Source organism: Chroicocephalus ridibundus, chromosome 2 (genome assembly GCF_963924245.1).
Source record: "Chroicocephalus ridibundus chromosome 2, bChrRid1.1, whole genome shotgun sequence".
NCBI lineage: Eukaryota > Metazoa > Chordata > Aves > Charadriiformes > Laridae > Chroicocephalus > Chroicocephalus ridibundus.
In genome coordinates this window covers 195,551-215,611 of record NC_086285.1, presented here as the reverse complement: position 1 = coordinate 215,611, position 20,061 = coordinate 195,551, and the positions used below count along the sequence as shown (strand labels likewise).

Sequence of the window (20,061 nt, the reverse complement as noted above, 5' to 3'; positions counted from 1 at the left end):
GCCATTCTCCAGGTGCGTGTACTTTTGTGTGTACTTCACTTTGTTTGGCTCTATGCCCTTGGATAGTTTTCTTCCTTGTCTTCAGTTGTTGTATGGGTAACTTGCTCTGTCGGATGTCCTAGACAGGCTTGCTTACCCTGTTGGAACAGTCTTTGCTCATCCCAGAGAAAAATGTACAGTATATATTACAAACACAGGAAGCTTGTGTCCCAGCTGCATTTTTAACTTCAAGAAATGGGTGAAAATAGACTCACCGTCTTCTCACTTATGAAAGAGATGCTGCTCTATCCCTAACTAAAAGGTATACTTTAAAAAAAAAATACAGGTGTTGTGAACTCAGATATTGTATCTGATTATGGTGTCCATCAATCTTCTCCAAGACTGGAATATAAATGGTGTGACTCTTCCATGCAAGGGGGACGCGCAGCCCATCTCACCTGGGCAACCTGCTCAGGGTGGCGTCGTGCCTGCGCAGTCCCTGGGACGGCCGCACTCACCCTGGTCACAGCTGACAGAACGCTCAATTTTCTCACTACAAAGTGGTTCACAGCTAATGGCACTCTGGAGAGTGCGAGTCAATCACTTACAGATGGTCTAGGCTGCTCCACAGAGAAGTTTTTGGGGTTGCTGTTGGTCAGATCAGATGACCAGATACAGAGGATGATATAATCTCATCAAAAGGTGTGTGTTTCCCCAGCAAAAGAAAGGTATTCTTGCTCAGGAGACTCCTCCATTCTTAACTCCGGCAAGAAGAATTCTTTTCTGAGGAACTTGCTCTCTAATATTTGGCCTTAAGCACTACCTTGTCACACATCCATCGTGAAACACACTTTACAGAGCTGCAAAACATGTGCAGGCTGCCTGCCTCGTCTCCTGACAGGGGTCCGGGCCCGAGCCGTGCGCAACGTGCTGTCTTACAACGGTATCTCAGGGCTTCCCCCTCCTGAGTCGTGTACCTTAGACAAGACAGCCACACTCTCTTGCATTCCTCCTTCAGATTGTCCTTCCTGGATGTGCCTGGCACTTACACGATCTTCTCCACACAGACGCTAAACTGTTTCTTCCCGGATGGTCAAAGGTGGCAGTTTCCAGATTACAGTTAACACAAAAACTCATTTTCCATTTCCAAGTGTTTTTCTAGTGCAAATAGCTGTGGCAAAAAGCTTGAAAATGTGACACACATGAAAAAATGCAGACTGAAAAAGCTGAAGGCACATAAATATATAGCCCCATTCAAAAATACTGCGAGACACATAAATCCACCTAATAATCTTTACAAGATTTTATTTAATCTTTTAGACTTACACACTTTTTGAGCGCTCAGAGTTGGCAGAATTTCTTGGCTTCTGCTCACCTAATACTCCTTTTAAACTGAGTTGTTTCCTTTCACCCCTTTCTCAGATCCTTGGAGCATCACGCAAAGTTACTCACTTTCAGCACTCAGCCCGTACGAACTCCCTTCCTCATCGCTCTTGGCTTGCTGTGCTTCTTCCACTTCACTCAAACTCTCTTCAGTACTTCTTCAAATCAGTCTTTGAAAGTGTACGCCATAAATATCTTCCACTGGATATTCACAAAATATTTTTCCTTTTCTTTTCCCGTGACGATTGTCACAGTACAGCAGACTCGTGGTCCACCAAACCCAGCGTCCACGTCCCCCCAGGAGTTACTTGGCTCCTTCAGAGAGCACACAGATATGCAAATACAGGATAACAGCGCTTGGTACAGGCCAGTTTGGAGTTTGAAATATCACACACGCTGCAAAGCTCCCCCCAGGCCCGCTCCCGACACCCGCTAGTGCTGTTCATGTCACCGCACACATCCCAGGCCCGGGCAGCGCCCGCCGCCCCGCCCGGCACCGCCCGGCGACGCTCCCGCACCCGGCCCCGGGCTCTGCCGCGGCCGGGCGGCCCCGGGGGCGGCCGCACCCTCCCACCGGCACCGGCACCGGCCCCGCCGCCAGGTGGGTCCGCGGGGCGGAGCGGGCGGCCGCCGCCACCGCTGCCAGATGGGCCGGGGCTTTGTGGCGGAGCCCGACCCGCCTGACGGCCGGGGCCGGACAGAGCGGGGCCGGGGCCGCTCCTGCCGCTGCCGGGCGGGCGGGCGGAGGCGCTGTGGCGGCGGGTTAGGGCGCTGCGATAGTAACGGGGGCTGTGGCGGCGGGTGAGGGGCGCGGTGGCGGCAGGGGGCGGTGGCGAGTGAGGGGCGCTACGGCAGCGGGAGGGCGACGCGCTGGGTGAGGGCCGCTGTGGCGGCGGGGGCTGCGGCGGGTGAGGGGCGCTCTGGAGGCGGGTTGGGGAGCTATGACGGGGGGCTCTGGCGGCGGGTGAGGGGCGCCGGGTGGCGCGGGGGGCTCTGCCGGCGAGTTGGAGCGCTGTGGCAGTGAGGGGGCTGTGGCGGGCGAGGGGAGCCGTGGCGGTGAGGGGGGCTGCGAAGGGGCTGTGGCGGAGAGGGGAACTGTGAGGGGGGACTATGGCGCCGGGGCTTGGTGGTGGCAGGGGGCTGGGGCACGCTGTGGCGGCGGACCCGCATCCCGTCCGACTCTCTCCCGAGCCCGCCCCGGACGCCGCCGGCGGGCGAGAGCGAGCTTTCCAGAGGCGGCAGGGTCGGGAAAGGTGCGGACACTGCCCCCGCCCGGCCGCGGGAGGAGCTCCGCGCCGCGCCGCCCCCGCAGGGCTGGGAAGCGGGCGCAGTGGCCGTGGCTACGCCGTGCTCTCGTCGCCGAAGCGGCGTTAAAACGGGGTCGGTGGGAGCGCGGCGGAGACGGAGGAGCGATCGTTCTCGCACCGAGACGCTCTGCCCCGGCGCTGCGGGCAGCCCGTCCCGGCACCGCGCTGCCGCTCCTGCGCGGGCGGCGAGCGACGCGCTCTTTGCAGACGGTCCCTGCGCCGCTCTCTGCAGCGCCGCGCAGGCGCCCGGCACTGGGACGGCGGCCCCGGCGCGAGCGGGAGAGCGGCGCGGCGGGGAGGAGCATGGACGGGACGGTGAGCCTTGCCCCGAGTCCCGCCGCCCCGGGCTGCCGCCCGCTCGGCCCCGCGGCGGCACTTGCCGTGGCCTTGCTGCGGGCAACCTGCGGGAGCTCTGGCTGCGGGACACCTGCGCCCGGGCACTGTCCCCCGCCAGCGGCACCTCCGGGCTGGGCGCGGACCCCGGGCACTGGCGCTGCCGCCGCCCCGGACCCCGGGAAACGGGCAGAGTCCGGGAAGCGGGCCCAGCGCCCCCGCTGTGCCGCCCGGCCGTGCCCCCTCCCGTGTCCCCTTCCGCGGCGCTCCGCTGCCGCCGCTCGGCTCCCCACGGAGCCGGGGGCTGGAACCCCCCGACGGCTGGCGCGCCGCTCTCCCCCTTCTTCCCGTCGGACTCGGCCCCCGCCGGTTGTCCCAGCGTGTGCTCCCGAATCGGCCCAGCAGTGGTGGCTTTGCTGCCGTGCAGGGACTCAGCTGGCCCGGAGAGGCAGGCAGAGAGGGGAAGCGCAGTACTCATTTACCACTCCAAAAAGTGGACTGCAGGCCCTCTCGGGCTGAATTTCCTGGGGGAGACACCAGCCCTCGTCTGGAGTGGCCCAGCCTACCCTGGCATGGTCCTCTGGAGAGGAGGGTCCTCTTCTTAACGCCCTGTCCCTGGAGACACTCCACGCCCCACTACTGTCCTGCGACTAACTGACAGCAGTCTCCAGTGCTCCAGGAAAAAAATAACCTTCATGCAGGCAATAGCACCTTTTGAGAGAGAGTATTTGTCTTGCTCCCTCTAAGCTGCCCCTCATCTTTGTTTTCAGAGGGAGATGCATAGTCCCAGATACTCTCTCAGGACACACTGATCCGTATCTGTAGGAGACTAATGCTCTGCATCGCCTTCCAGAAGATCTTGACTTCGCATACAGGCAGACCATCTCAATTGGGCACCACAAGCTTGTTGCTGGAGATTGCTGCTTCCTCCCTCCTGGTACCTGAGGCCTGAACTCTTCCGTTTCCTCTATCAGCATGGCCTGTGGAGAGACCCTGTCTGCAAGTTGCTGCTGGGAAAGACTGAGGTAGAAATTGAACGGAGGACTGAGGAGAAAGCAGGATTACTCAGCAGTTAGCATGATCTGGGGGTGTATTTGTGCGGTACCCTGGTCTAGTGGTGTCAGTACTACCCTTCTTGGAGGGACTGACTTCGTACTACTGCCCATCCAGGGGAGTCTTGCAGCTTCTGAAAAGAACCAGTTCCTTGGCGCTGCATCAGGCGCAATCAACAGCCTACTGTTTACCATGGGGACACCACCATGAGAAACCAGCCCTTCTTCCCTGGCAGAATCCCCTGCCCTCTCTGTGAGGAAGAAACTCCCAGCCTGGCCTTGCCCCTGAGGCAGGGTGAGATTCATTGTCAGCCTGCGGTTGCCTCCTTTTCCACAGTGCTGTAGTGATGTTTCTTTCTGTACCTCATGCACTCTCCTGGCCCAGCCCTTCTCACTTGCACTGCCTCCATTGCTGTGTTTTGCCTCAGCCACTGCTTTCCCGGAGTCTGTCCTTCCTTGACTTTAGCTCTATTTTAGCATAATTCACCATGATCTTCTTTCTGCCCTTTGTTCTTCCCTTGTTTTGACCCTGCTAGACTTCAAGCCTTGTTACTGTCCCCAATGGAGTTGTCTGCTCTTGTGCGGACCAGAACTGCCTAGACTGGTGCGGTCATGCTCATATTTCCCTGTCTTGCCTGTCCGTTCTTTGAGCAGTTGCTTCTAACTGCGTGACTAGGTATGAACTTACACCTGTGAGTGCTGGTGTTCACATCTGTTCTTTACTTCATCAGCTACAGTAGAGAGCTGTTCAGAAGCAGCAGTGCTTTGTATACACAGGTGCAGCTGGCTTAGCTCTTCCCAAGGAGCAGCTCCCTTTCCCTTCTTACCCCGGCTCATCTCTGGGACCTGCCGTGCATATGCAGACACTGAAGCTGCTTGACGGTACTGTAAATCTGTGGGATCATTAGTTCTCCCAGTCTGCAACACTCTCGCCATCCTACCAGGACAGCTAACAATTCCTGATGAAATGCTAGAGTATTCTGATAGCCTTTAAGGATTTGATTTTTTTAAGAATGAAAGCAAGCTCACTTGGTTAAAGTGTCTGAACTGGCCTTCTTTCCCAAGGGTTACCAGAGACATCTGATGGTAGAAGCATCTATGCAAGAACATCTGTGTAAGAAGATACTATTGCTTCTTGGTTAGGCCAGGCAAATTCCAGGGATCCCTTCCAATCTTAACCACCCTATGCCTCAATGTGTTGACAGGTTATAGGCAAGTGGTGTACTTTCTTCATTTTTTTTCTCCAGTCTCCCCACATACAAGCTGGCTCCCTTCTGTAAGTTGAATAGCCTGTAAGGATGGCCTAGTGCCTGGGCAAAAGTACTGTCTTGGCAACATGGACATACATCTGTGTGCAGTTGTCTGTAGAGAAGTCCCTAATCACTATGTCAGTTGCATCTTTTCTTTCTTGCTTTTTACCTCTTTTTTTGTTTATTTTGGGGGTTTTTTTTAAGTTGTGCTGCTTATGAAGTGTCACACGGGTTGGTGCTGTTTTAGGAAATTTTAATTTATATTGTATATTACTTCCGTTTCACTCACTACATACTTATTCTTTTCAGAGCTGGATCCAAATGCATCCTCAGCCTGCTGTCTTTGACCTGAAGCAGGAACAGCTCTATGAGAATATCTGCTACTAATTCATCATGACGTAATACCTGGTCTCCTGCCCCATCCTGTTTCTTCTTGGTCTATACACATGAGACTCTGCGTGTTCATCAGCCACCTAGTCTGGTACAGGTAGGTTTTATCCCTTCGAAAAATGACCTGTTCTAGGTGGGAAGAATGTGTCTGTGACTTGTATTGGGACTGGAAAACGTTTGCCTTTGGTCATATGGGAAATGTTATTTTGTGAAATAAGCCCTGAACTGGCTGCTTGCTATTGCGTGCCTAAGCTCATCCTTTTACTAGCCAACTACTTCTGTGATCGTTTCTGCTAGTGCTGGCAGGCGGGTGCTGATTAGGCAGAGTAGACTGGCTCAGAGCAATTAATGTTAGAGAATGCAGTTGCGAAGGGCAGGCCTAATAGAGGAAAGAATGAAGAGGAGTAGTAGTAGCAGGTATTCTTTGTGGTAATTCATTGCTCCATTAGCTACAAGTAAATGTGATTAGTTCTTGTCAGATGGTTATTGATTTGTAGGGTTACCATGCTTCTCACAGCAGGTTTAAATTAGCATGGTAAACTTCCCAGCTGGTAGACTTCTCCAGTACCTGCTGCTGTTGGGTATGCATTGGTCATCTTCACGATAAGGGACTAAAATCTGCCACTCAGGTCTTTATTTTCTACCATTAGTTCTATTCTTCTTGTTGCTTCCGCTGGTGAATATCCACCTGTTTCCATCTGTCTTTTTTCCCAGTCAGTACACACTATGCCTGTAAGGGACTTTGTTTTTCCCACAACTGGATCAGTGCCTTTTCACCTCTTACAGCCTGCACAGGTCACTTCACTGGTAGCGCAAATTGTCTGGTAGAAGAATACATTCCATTTTGCGTTGGAAATAAATAGCCTAGGTTATAACTTTTTTAATATTTTAAAACAAATTAGGCTTGTTACTGTCATCTGATTTTAACAACTGTATTGCCTAGCCTGGTGCAGCGCAGTTATGTACTTTGCCCAGTGCCTGCTACGAAAAGCCAGTGCTGGCATTTTGCTTGCGGCTGAGCTAGGGAAGGTCTGTTACAGAGACATACCGGTACTCGTCTACCAATCATAACTTACATGAATTTAAGAACTGTGTTGCACTGAGTCAGACCAAAGTATCCTGTCTCTGACTAGTAATGGATATGTGGAAAAGGAATAGGAAAATGAGGCAAATGCTGAGTCTTTTTTTTTTTCCTTCCACATACCTTTTTAAGTTTTTGCAGCCATGTAATTATGGAGTCAGCAGTTTGGAGTAAACAGCATTTGAAAATCCCCCAGATTCTTAGATCTGCCGTTTCAATGTTGGAAGGAGTTGTTCCAGTTTTCTGTGATTGGCTTTTCCGTGATTATGTTTTCTGTCACTCTTCTGTCCTTTTCCGTTTGGTTAAATTTTCTCTTGGACTTTGACTACAGGGAGGACTATAGGACCATTCACTTTGGCATATTCCTAAAGGTAGTGGGTACCTGTATCCAGCTCGCAGCTGTTGCTGAGTAAGGGTCTGTCTTTAGAGAGGCAGTTTGGTAGTTCTCCTCATTCAGGTTCCACATGACAGAAGACATAGAGGTATTTGGCAGAGGGAGAGATCAGACAAAAAGGGGGTGACTGCAGATGCTTGGCAAAAGAAATTGGAAGTAAGGACAACGAGAATAATAACCTGCTAAGCAGGATGCTTTTGTGATTTTTTTTTTTTTTTTTTTTTTTTTACTTGTTTTTGCACTTGTGGATGATGTTGGGTTCAAGATGACCACGGGATGCCAGGAAGCAAATGTGGCAAAAGGCTTTTTCTAGTTGACATCTAAGAAAGTTTCTTTCTTCTTCAGTTCTGACACCCCATTCCATTTCCTTCTGTTCTTGTGACTATCACATGCCATGTTCTCTATGCTAACTTGTTAAGAACCTGTTGATGTTAATGTGGAATGTTTGCTAACGTATGTTACTAACCCTTGCTAGAATCAGAAGAGTGTATGTATTAAAACTGCTTTAACTTTTTGATGAAAGGTAAGGTGTTGACTTTAACCTTCAGTACTCTTAATCACTTGGAGCTCACTCTTCTTTCAGTGCAATATTGTCACAGTGGTTTCCAAACAGAACGCTTGGGCTAAAACCTGGAGTTTGCTGGTCTCTCCTTAAATTGAATAGCATTCCAGAATGCTTCTCTGTAAAGGTGTAGTTTGAGGAACTGAATGGTTCTAAATTTAAAACGTAAAGGATTAAGAGTTCTGGTATGATACCACAGGAGTTATGCAATTTTTTCATTTATACAGAAGTGTCCTAAGGGCATAGAAACAAGCAAATAACTACAACTTGCATGCTTTTTCTTCTGCCCCACGGAGTTATTGCTGTGTTCTCCATACTGCTTTCATAATGTAGACAATGGCTAGTAGGTCTTGTTGAGGAAATGTTACTCGGAGGTCATCAAGTGAGGTATGTCTGATTTTCATGAATTGAAAGCCTGAGATGCCCTGTCCAATGTTTCTGATAATCACTGAGTAAACATGAAAGTAACGGTGATATGGTCATTCTTGTACCTGGATATATTGATAGCACTAGCACTACAATGCTGGAAAGGGTCCCATGAATTTTATGGAAAGCTGTTTTGATCTTCTTTCCATTTTTTTAAAAATCTCTTTATTCATTGGTTCCAGTGTTGGAGAGACAAACTCCCCATCTTTTCCTCTATGGCCTCTGATAGTCCAATAGCCTTTACTATTTTGTACTCTTGTCGTAATGATGATGTCTGTATTTGTCTATGGTAGTTTTCCAAAGCTAGGGGTAGAAACCGTTCTCTTTGAACATAACCACCACCATGGCTTAAATGAAGCCCTTAGCTAGACTGAAGAGTTTGCCTGGTCCAAGAATGTCGGTTTCAGAGTCTAATCAACATTGTGTATCTTACTTTTTACCCTGAAATTTGGCACACTTATTCTCTGCCTGTGAATGAATTTTAAAAGGATTTGTTTAAAGGCAGTTCAGCTCCTTTCAAGATCCTAAACTGCAGAGAAGAAAATACAATTTACCAATCATATTTTTTTTAATTTTATAGCCACAGCTATTGCACTGAAGTGGGAAATCGTATAAACTTAACTTTTGATAAGCATGTGGCCTTTGATTTGCAAACGTGTTTTTGATGATGTGAAAGAAATTAGACTTCATTTGGTGAAATTGCAAGGCCTAACAAGGTCTGACATTCAAAATTTATAAATCCATGATTTTTAAAATTTTAAACCAGTCATTTTTCCCTGGCAGAATATGTCTGAATCATGGCAACTGCAGAATTTACAGTTAAAAGGTGATGTCTGTATGGAGAGCAAGAGCTGCGTTTGCAGCTGTTAGGTCAGTGAGGAATGATTTTTGAATGTAACTTGTAGATAATTTTTTAAAGCTTTCCATTTCCATGGTAGAGAAGGGACTTACTGTAAGGTTACTTAAGGTTTTTTTAATTCTTTTTTTTTTTCTTCTTTGAGATCATAAGGATAACCACACAGTAACTGAGCTGGCTGGTATGCTGATCAGGCTCTATGTGGACAGTGGCCGGTACAAGTAGATGCAGGAAAAGGTGCAAAGCTCAGTCAGTGTGTGGTTCATAGAACGACAGAATAGTTTGAGTGGGACCTTCAAAGATTATAGGGTCTCACCACCCTCATCATAAAAAAAACATGTTCCTTATGTCCAATCTAAACCTACCCTCTTTCAATGTAAAACTGTTGCCCCTCGACCTATCCCTGCAGGCCTTGATAAAAAGTCTCTCTCCATCTTTCTTATAAGCCCCCTTTAAGTATTGAAAGGCTGCAATAAAATTTCCTCAGAGTGTGAAGAACCCCAACTCTCTCAGCCTTTCTTCATAGCAGAGGTGTTACAGCCCTTTGATAATTTTCATGGCCCTCCTCTGGACCTGCTTCAGCAGGTCCATGTCTGTCTTGTACGGTGGACTGCAGAGCTGGATACAGGTGGTGTCTCACCAGAGCAGAGTAGGGAAGAATCGTCTCACTTGACCTGCTTGCCATGCTGCTTCTGATGCGATTGGCTTTCTGGGCTGCTAGCACACACTGCTGCCTTATGTGTAATTTTTCATCTACCAATATCCCCAAGTTCTTCTCTGCAGAGCTGCTCTCAATCAATTAATCCCCCAGCCTGTACTGGTTGGTAATGGTGATCACCCTGACCCAGGTGCAGGACCTTGCACTTGGCCTTGTTGAACTTTATGAGGTTCACATAGGTCCCTTCTCTCTAGCCTATCAACTGCACCACTCAGCTTGGTGTCACCTGCAAACATGCTAAGGGTGCCCTCAATACCACTATCTATTTATTTATCTATCTACTCTGAGGGTGGCTAGACACTGGAACAAGTTGCTGAGAGAAGCTATGGATGCCTCATCCCTGGAGGTGTTCAAGGCCAGGTTGGACGGGGCTTGGAGCAACCTGGGCTGGTGGGAGGTGTCCCTGCCGAGGGCAGGGGGTGGCACTGGGTGGGCTTTAAGGTCCCTTCCAACCCAAACCATTCTGTGATTCTATGATTCTGTGTCATTAATAAAGATATTGAACAGTACCGGTCTTGATATGGACCCCTGGGGGACACCATTTGATACTGATCTCCATTTGGACATGGAGGTAGCAGCTATTTAAAGACGTTTTTCTTAGAGCACAAGAACTATTAATTCCCATGTGCAAGAAATCATGTGAGGAAGGTGGGAAACCAGCACGGCTAAGCAATGACCTCCTGGTCAAACCGAAACTCAAGAGGGAAATGCATAGGCAGTGGAAGCAGGAACACGCATCCTGGGAATAATATAGGGATACTGCCCAGGAATGTGGCAATGGGATGAGGAAGGCTAAGGCACAACTGAAGTTAAATTTGGCAAGGGACGTGAAGAATAGTAATAAGGGTTTCTACAGGTACACTAGTCAGACAAGGAAGACAAAATAAATTGTACCCTCCAATAAATGTGGTGAGGAATCTGGTGACAACAGACGTGGGGAAGGCTGAAGTACTCAACAACTTCCCCCCCCTCAGTTTTCACTAGCAATCGCTCTTCCCAAATCTCTTGAGTCCCTGAATCTCAAGGCAGGGACTGGGGGGAATGAAGTCCCACCCATCGTAGGAGAAGATCAGGTTCTAGGCCATCTGAGGAACAGAAGTCCATGGGACCTGATTAAATGCATGCCAGGGTCCTGAGGGAACTGGCCGATGGTGAATCCTATCTCTCCCCAGTAATCTGTATTCATCAAGAACATCCTGCGATTGTAGAAGCCAAAGTCTTGGTGTCAGCAGCAGCCATGAAGCCAGATGTTGATCTGTGTGATCATAGTTGTTTACAGATTAATGGATCTTATGGCTAAAAGAGACTTGTGGATCACCTGACACCTGTATTTTACTGAGCACTAACGGACTTCCATCTGTCCTTACTGTGGGCTGTATACCTTCCAGAAAGACAAACCGCAGTTTGGTTAGCTATTGTAAATTAAAAATGGACTACAGTGCCTGTAGAGCCTCTATCAGTGGAGGGTTAAGAACTTAGACAAATATCTGTTAAGAAGGGTTTTGGGTGGTCAATACTGACTTGGGGCAAGGAAGGATTTGAAGATCTTCTAATGGCCGTGCTAGCCCCTCTACTTTGATTCTGTAAATATCTTGTTTGTGACAGCTAGGCTATCCTGAGGGCAGGGGGTGGAGGTTTTAGCAGCGTGAGCTGTGCCTATGTAGGAGAGTCACTGTAACTGCCTGTTAGGAGTGGGATTCCCCCCACCCCTCCCCGCTCCATGCTCCTAACTGACATGTGCTGTGTGGTGACGATTTGTGGCATAGTTTGTCTCATGACGGCTTTTCTCCACTGGCTCTTGTTCTGTCTTTTTTCTATTTAATTTAAAAGCTTTTATCAATTGGAATTTTGTGAATGTTTGTACTTACATTGAATGTACTTAAATGTCATCATCACGTTTATCTCTCAACTTTGTTTAGTTCATTAAACATGTTGTATTATTTAAATCTTTCACGGACAACATTTTTCAAACTTCTGAATTGTTTTTGGCGCTACTTTATTCAGTGTTCTGACATGTACTTCTCTAGTGATTGAAGTACATAGAGAAAATCATCCTACTATCCTTGCTTCCCCCTTCATAAATCCAAGGGTTCCTTTGGCTCTCTTTGCCACAGTGTGGCACAGGTAATTCAGTTTGAGTTGTTTTCCCATTGTGGTCCCTACTTCCTTTTCAGATTTTCCACTCTCCAACCAAGACGTTGCTTTAGGGGGATGTTTTCCATTCTTCATTCTTAGACCGGTCCTTGCCTTTAAACACACACTTTGAATGAATCCATCTTAATAAGATGTCTTGATCCAACAGTTCAGTCCTGCACTCCAGTTCATTAGAGGTGACTTTTTATTAATTTCCATGTGCTGAATGACACTGTTGAATGTTGTCTGATGAGTTACTAACCCTCCCTGTAAAGGTACCTTCACTTTTGATTACATTTACTGTTTAATTTGTGCCAGCAAATTGGGGACATTATTGATATTTCATAGCGCTTATTTGTAATCAGAAAAAAAAAATCTAATAATACCCAGTCATCTCTCTAGAATGGTCTTTCAAATCCCTCATGATTAATGCTAGGCAATAAGCTGCCCCTCACAGAAGGATCCTGTTAGTTTCCGGTAGTGCCTGGCTTTTGTTCTGTGGGCTTTGTTCGTTATAAACTTTCTCATTGTTCTCTTAATATTTAACATTACAGCTCTGGATATTCTTGTATGAATGAAAGAATCTAGTCCTGGGGTCTCTGTATATAGTTTATAAGTAATTCTGGTGCCATTTTTGTGCTTGGTAGTCCAGATCTAGCTTTGGAAGGAAGCAAACCAGTGGGCACTGCCAAGAATGCTATCACTAGGTCTCCCTGGGATCCACTGGTATGCATAGACCAGCTAGGGCCCAAGGCAGTGTGGTGGAACATGTGAGACATCTGCTGTCATAACTTTTCTGTGGACTATCTGGTACTTCTTCTCTCTGCCATCCTCTGAAGCATACAGTGGTATGTGGCCATTTGACATGTAAAGATTTTGCTGTGTGGCTTACAAGGTCAAGAAAAACTTAAGGTCTTCTTTCTTAAGGATGCTCCTTACCTAGTTGACCCCTTTCTACATCTTCAGTGTCTCTCGGCAAGTCCTATGCCAGTTAGTGCCCCAGGCTGACTATTCTGCATGAAAAAGCTTTTGTTGATTTTGAGTTTGTTGCCCTCTGGTCCTCTAGCTCTTCTGTTACAAGATAACGTGCTCCTGGTTTTGTCTCAGTGCTAATCTTAATTCTGTACGTTTTCCTACCCCCCACCAAGCACTCTTTTTTTGCGGTTCCTCTTCATAAGAGAATTCTTTTGTACCTAGTCTTTCCATGTGTGTGTCTTTATTAATTCCGCTGTATACTTTTTGGAGATGTGACCAGCACTGGCTGCAATATGATAAAAGCAGGAGAGAACTGATGACTGATACCATGTTCTGTAATATCTTCTGTCAGGCTCTTCATAACTCCTTCAAATTTTATTTTCAGAGTGAATGCTTCTGGCAAGCACTCATCTGTTAGTATATTTAACACTGTCAATTGCACGTGAAGTTGTAATTAGTGGAGTCCTGTCTCTTGTTCAAACATTGGCATCTAAGCATGCCATTGCAGATAAGGAGTCAGCATTTCTTCTGTAGAGGCAAATGGTACCCCATGGGTCTGTTAGGTTCCTATTCTATTATCTGTTATCTGTTGTGCCCCTTTTTTATTAGGATTAAAATTCTTTGACGGGTCATGTCAGTAAGAGTGGGCCTGTCAGTGTATTGTACTTAAGTGTTTTGAAAATGCTCTCAGGAAGGTTTCTAAAGAATGTAAAAGCATAAAAACACAAAAGGGAAGCATATAGTCAATAAGGAAAATTCCTCATAAGCAGTAAGGGAAAGTAGGAAGGCACAGAATGGTTGGGGTTGGAAGGGACCTGTGGAGGTCATCTTGTCCAACTCCCCTGCTCAGGCAGAGCTGGATGCCCAGGACCATGTTCAGGCAGCCACTGAACATCTCCAATCTGGGAGACTCCACAACCTGTCTGGGCAACCTATTCTAGTGCTCAGTCACCCTCACTGTAAAGTAGTGTTTGCTGATGTGCCAAGGGAACCTCCTGTGTTGCGGCCCACTGCCTCTGGTCCTGTCACTGGGCACCACTGAAAGGAGCCTGGCTGCATCCTCTTTGCGCTCTCCCTTCAGGTATTTATATACATTAATAAGATCCCCTCCAAGCCTTCTCCTCTCAAGGCTAAACAGTCCCAGCATTCTTGGCCCTTCCGCATAGAGGATATGCTCCAGTCCCTTCATCATCTTTGTGGCCCTTTATTGGACTCTCCTCCAGTATGTCTGTGTCTCTCTTGTGCTGGACAAGCGCAGCCCTGGGCACAGTATTCCAGCTGTGGTCTCGCTAGTGCTGAGCAGAGGGGAAGGATCACCTCCCTTGACCTGCTGGCAGTACTTTATCTCATGCAGCCCAGAATACCACGCACCTTCTTTGCAGCAAGGGCATGCTGCTGGCTGGTCTTCAACTTGGTGTCCGTGAGGACCCTCATGTCCTTTTCTGACAAGCTGTTCCAGCTGAGTGGCCCCCAGCATATACTGGTGCCTGGGGTTGTTCCTTCCCAAGTGCAGGATTTTGCACTTCCCTTTCTTGAACTTCATGAGGAAATCTTAAGCGTATGCAGAAAGTGAGAGTACACCTCTTCTTCATTAAGTTTATGCCGGCAGAACGTTTTCAGTGCAAAGGGGATAATAAGTAAATGGAGGAAGTGCTAAAGAAAACCACACAGAGACACAAACCTGCTAGTCAAGGGATAATGGATACAAAAACCAAAAGTATACTTTCACTAATTGACGAGCCATTAAGAAACTACAGGCATAACTTTGGAGGCGACTAACCTGAACTAGTGGAATCCCTGGTCCCTGGAGCTGCTGGAGGTGGTGGCTGCAGAAAACAAATAAATGTTCAGTTTCTGTAATGGAAGGAGTGCCTTTTTGGTTCCCCGTTGGTGATCAGTGTATGATGAATGATTTCTAAACAGGTAAATAATGAAGCAACATAATTAGCCGATAATGTGACATTATTCAGTGCAGTAGAACCTAAACCTGTCTCTTCAGATTGGGGAAGAGTGTTTCAAAACTGGATAATAACATGGCAGAATAAATTTAAGGTTGATGAATTCATAGGTAAAGTGGGTAGAGAAAATAAGCCCAGCAATACAGCAACATTGTTGTCAAAATTATCTCTTTTGGCTCAGGAAAGAAATCTTAGCATCTTTATAGATAGTTCTCTGCTAACATGAGCTTAGCAAAAGTGATTCAAATGGAAAATTCGATACTAGATATTACAGGAAAAGAATTAACAAAACTGAAGTTATTGGTATAATAATGTATAAATCCATGGTTCAGCTATGTCCTGAAAAGTGAATGCAGTTCTGTGTCCCTTAAGATAAGTAATACTAGAAGAATTCTAGAAAAAGTGATAAGGATAGTGAGAGGTGGAGAGGTTTCCATCAGAGGAGGTATGCGAGAATTCTTTACAAAAATGATAGATGGAGGTGACCAGTCACCATGGAGGAAAGGCAGGTTGCTATTTATAGAACATACGGACATAGGATGAAATTATCAGACAACAGTCTTAAAACAAACACAAAGGTTTGGTGGTTTTTTTTCAGCTCATACCAAATTAGATTGTAGCATTTATTACTAAAAGATGTTTCAGCTGTCTATGGCGTAGAGGGGTTCAAACACAGGTATTAGAGAAGTCCATTGCTCGCTATTAAATGTGGTAGTTCAGGCTCAGGATGTTAGTAAACCACAGCTGTTAGAAACTGGAAGGCCTTACAAGGGGAATACATATGTCTTGTTTTTTGCAATAATAGTGTTGTGGATATGGTGCTCTACCCATATCGTAAAAAAGTTTTAATGTACAGGGTATGTTTATTACAATACCTGATATAGTTGTAAAAAAGAAAATCACAAGATTTTATTTTTTTAATTTTATTTCTTATAGTCTTTTTTTGAGCATCTGGTACTAACTGTTGGCTAAGTGGAGCTGATGGTGTGAGAAATGTGAATTTTTCCACAGTTTTGTTTTGCATTTTTTCCACAGTTTTGTTTTGTTGAGGATAATAAATGATAAAAGCTTCTTTTATTCCAGGTGTCAGTCATTGTTGTTAAACAACTTTAAAGGAAAAAAAGAAAGAGGTTAAATAGTTCAGCTGAAACTCCTTTCCCCATCTTTGACTTTGCTATTTCTTTCGTGTATTAGCCCTCTGAACTATATAGGCTTCCTGTGCCTGTATGAGTCTTTTGTACTGATTTAAAATTGAATATAAACATACTTTGTTTATAGAGTATACTTTGGATGGGAAGAAAAGTGAAGATAGAACTTTTTTTGAAAATAGATTTTCACCAAAAGGACGTAAAACTTCAGAAGCCCAATTATGTTTTTCTTAGTAAGTCATGTAGTGGGTGTTCTGCATGGTGTGGGTAGATGGGGTCCTTGGAAGCAGGTGGTAAATTTAGGGTTTTCTTTGAGTTTCCTGCAAGGATGAAGGTGCCTTGGAAAGAAGCAGAACACAGATGTCTCAGATTATACCATCCAGTAGGCCTGGGTGGTATGGGGTGGGAGAGTTCCCGTTCTGGATTCACAGAATTAAGAGAAAAGTTTAATGGGAGAGTTATGCTGCTGTGTTGGGAGTGTTGTGCGTAGCAGAGTCCCCTCACTTTTAATTTGAAAAACAAACCTAGCAAGTACCAACCAAAACCACTACTTAAAAGAGAAAATTGAAATGAAACCCTCTGAAAATCTATCGCTCAATTCAGATGAAAAGAGTGGGAAATTCTCAAATATTTTAGCAAGGATCTATCAGCACTTAATGCTACTCTGACGACTTACTTGCTGTTTAGATTGCACTGTCATGTGTGACTCTTCTTGTCTTTTCTTTCCTCTGCTTTCCCTCCTTGGGCTGCTCTATGGAGGCCTGTTCCACACAGCACACTTGGACTCTCCTGTGCTCCATTTCTACTGCACAGGGTGTTGTTCCTGTGCAGCACTGCTCCTTGCTGGAGCTGAGAGCTAAATATTTCTTTGCATCAGCATAGTAAAGACATTTGAGTGCATGCTGAAGCACTCAGCTTAGGGAAGAGTCAAAAGGCAGAGGAGCAGTGGTGGGCTGGGAAGCGGTGCTGTGAAAATGGTAGGAAAATTAGGAAAAGAATAAATGATAGAGGAAGGATTAGGGAGCTCTGGTGCATGACCAGAGTTCTGGAGGTGGGCTTTAGGGTTGTTTTGAGATGAAATGCAGATTAGGAAATGAAAAACAGCTAGCTGCAGAATATGCAAAAAGTATTGGGGAAAAGAGCTGTACATATGGAGAGCTTTTGTTATCCAGGACAGCTTATCCTCTTTTGCCTGTCTGCCACCCACTCTTGCTCCCATTGGGGGCGGTGGGGTGGGGGGAAGGTAGGAAAAGGAAATGGTGGGAAGTGGTTTCAGTTTGTTTGGGGAGAACATTTTGGCTTCGGGAAGGGAGCTGTATGTGGTGGCTGGGCAGGAGGAACATGCCTTGACCCTGAGAACTTGGCTTTTGGAGATCCTCACTTTTTTTATTGTCATGGTATCAGAACTTGCAATTGTGGAGAGACATACTGTTATGCAAATTAGAACACACATTAATATTATGCATTGTCTTTTTGAAAGACATTTAATCCCTCAATAAAAGTATTACAAATTACGGTGGGTAATAATCTTACAGTTATGATTATATTATGAAGTACTTGCTTATTTTCTCTGTAAGTACTTCAGGTCACGTCTTATTTACAGACTTGCAGTCTAGTTCCTTCAAGCACCTGTAGGTTATTGCTGAATTTCCCCAGCTCTCCGGGCATGAGTAGAATGGACGGTGATTCTCCAGCAAAACTGGCAGGAGCCACTTGGTCGTGCTGACATAGCTCGGCCTTGAGCAGCACGCTTGTGAAGGCACCATGCCTCGACTGTACTGCCGTCTCTCACTTCTTTCTCCTGCTCAGCCAAGCATCCTCAGTGGCTCCTTGTTTGAATGCTGAGCCTGTGTGGACAACACTCATGTGGACATGTCTTCCCTGAGAGGCTGTTGGCGCCCCACAGTTTCTCCCTTGCGTTCTGCCATTCAGCAGGGGAATAGCTCCTAGGAGCTCTCTCTAGACCTTCCCCCTTGCCTCCAGGGTCTGGGATTCATGAGGGACAGCAGCTCTGTCCCAGTATTGCTCTGTCACTTCTAACTTGTCCAGAAATTCTTGAAATGTGAGTAAAACAAGGACTGTGGCCCAGCCAAATACAATGAGACAGTGTTCTTCAGCTGATGCTGCTCTGGGCATAATTGTTGTTCCTGGAGTTTGCTCCGCAGTTTTTTATCACAGCAACTAATTGAAGAGCAGCAGTTTACAAACACCGGTCACTTTGCAACTGTCCATCTCAGTACTTGTTAAATAGTTATGTTATTCAAAATGCTTTTGTGATGTTATGAAGTGATTTCTTGGTTTAAGTTCTGGCACCCTGCATTACAAGTGCATGAAGATGATGTGGTTTATTTGATTAACTGTAGGTGTCTACAGCTGAACTAGTTGTCATAGGTTCCTTTTACAGTGAGTAGAGGGTTTGACTCAGCACACTGTAATATAAAGACCTAAACAGATCATACTGTAATCTCCTGAAACATCCCTAAAAGTGCCTCTTTCTCTCCATTGACTGTCAAGGGTGGTCATCTCATAAATATTGCACGCTCCGGCACTGCGTTGAGGTGAAGTCTGCCAATGTCTGTTGTTACCATCTGGCCAGGTTAGAGCCTCGGATCTAACCTCAGTTAAACAAACATACTCACATGGTCAATGGTTTATGGAAAGTTGTATGAACAAACTGGCAAGTTTTTATAAACAGCCTTATGAAAATATTCATATGAAAATATATCAGCTTAGTTTGGCAAGCTATGTTTTTCCATACAATCATTTTGATTAGTGTTAACTATAAAACATTCTTTAGTAGTAGTAATATTTCCTGAGTACTATGGCAGCAGTACTGTTAGACTGTCAGACTTACTGGCTTATAATCAGTTATGTCATTCAGTTCAGTATTCTTAATTATCTGATAGAGCATTAACTTTCTTCCATTCTCTTTTAGTGTTTCAAGATTTCTTAAGTCAATGATAATGGTCTAAGAAATGCACAAATGTTGAATGACAGTATCCAGCTAATAATTTTAACATCTAACCTTAGCACCCTTGTGTAGGAATGGTTGTAGTAATAAGGATTTTGTTACTTTGTCAGCAACATCAACGGTGAGCATCTCCACTCACTTCTTTCTAAATACTTAACAGAATGCTTATTGTCAACCGTTTTGTAAATTCTCTTGATAGTGCATCAATCATTAATTATTTCTAGGAGGACATTTTTGTTATTGAAATACTATTTAAAAATCTTTTTGTATCATCATGGATTTTGGGTCAATTACATTAAGTTCTCTAATTGAATGTTATAGCAGAGACTGCAATGTAAAAGTTGTCAGTATCACTTTTACTATTTATTTTATTGCCTCTTTTCTTATTCTATTGTTACTCTCCCGTATAAAGGAGAATCTTTTTAATTACATTGTTGTTATTTGGGAATATTGTTTTTTTTGAGTTTTCAATAAAGTGCTCTTAAATGAAGAGCTCCCCAGTATTGCTCCTTTTTTCTTAAAACATAAGTAACTGAAATTCAGAGGTTTTTTTAATACTTACTATTCAGTATTTTCTGTTTGGAGCAATTTGCTCTTTAAGAAAGTACATGTATTTTCGTGATGACTGTACATATTTTTAAGATATATGAGTGCATGAAAGGCATGTTACTTCATGTCAGTGACAGTGTACGCACAGGTACCACAGTCTATATTCATATTCATTCTATGGATAAGAAGAGTGCTCGTTCCCTTTTGGCTAGCCCCTATTTCTTCAGAAAAGCAGTGTTGCTTAGCAGAAAGCCCGTGGATCAGGCTCATTCTTGTTCCTGCCACCATGCAATGCAAGGGTTCGTCTGGCTTTTGGGTGCAGTCTTTTCATTAAGAAACCCTGCCATCATCTTCTGATATCTGCTGCCCCAGAAAAAGTTCCTTCACTTTGAACTTCATAGGAAGGACAGATAAATAATAAGACATCTGTGCACAATGTACGTCACATCACACAGACTTAGTGTGAGTGAAGACACAAACAGGGCTTTGGGTTCATTTTGATAATTTTTGCCCCTCTACTCCGCTCTGGTGAGACCCCACCTGGAGTCCTGCGTCCAGCTCTGGAGTCCTTAGCACAAGAAGGACATGGACCTGTT

General features: G+C 45.6%; 1 protein-coding gene across 6 annotated transcripts in view; it reads left to right on the top strand.

The window, feature by feature from the left end:
• The first annotated feature begins 1,864 nt into the window (after positions 1-1,864).
• SMARCD3 (SWI/SNF related, matrix associated, actin dependent regulator of chromatin, subfamily d, member 3) overlaps positions 1,865-20,061 on the top strand; it is a 103,947-nt gene continuing 85,750 nt past the window's right edge. The window contains exons 1-3 of one of the 6 annotated variants that reach the window (XM_063324118.1): positions 2,486-2,984; positions 3,773-4,027; positions 5,614-5,791. The gene's annotated coding sequence lies outside the window, so the exon portion shown is untranslated. Of the gene's footprint in view, positions 1,964-2,007; positions 2,125-2,175; positions 2,271-2,485; positions 2,985-3,772; positions 4,028-5,613; positions 5,792-20,061 lie in introns of those variants that run through there. The other 5 variants (XM_063324120.1, XM_063324122.1, XM_063324119.1 and 2 more) reach the window with 5 other exon arrangements.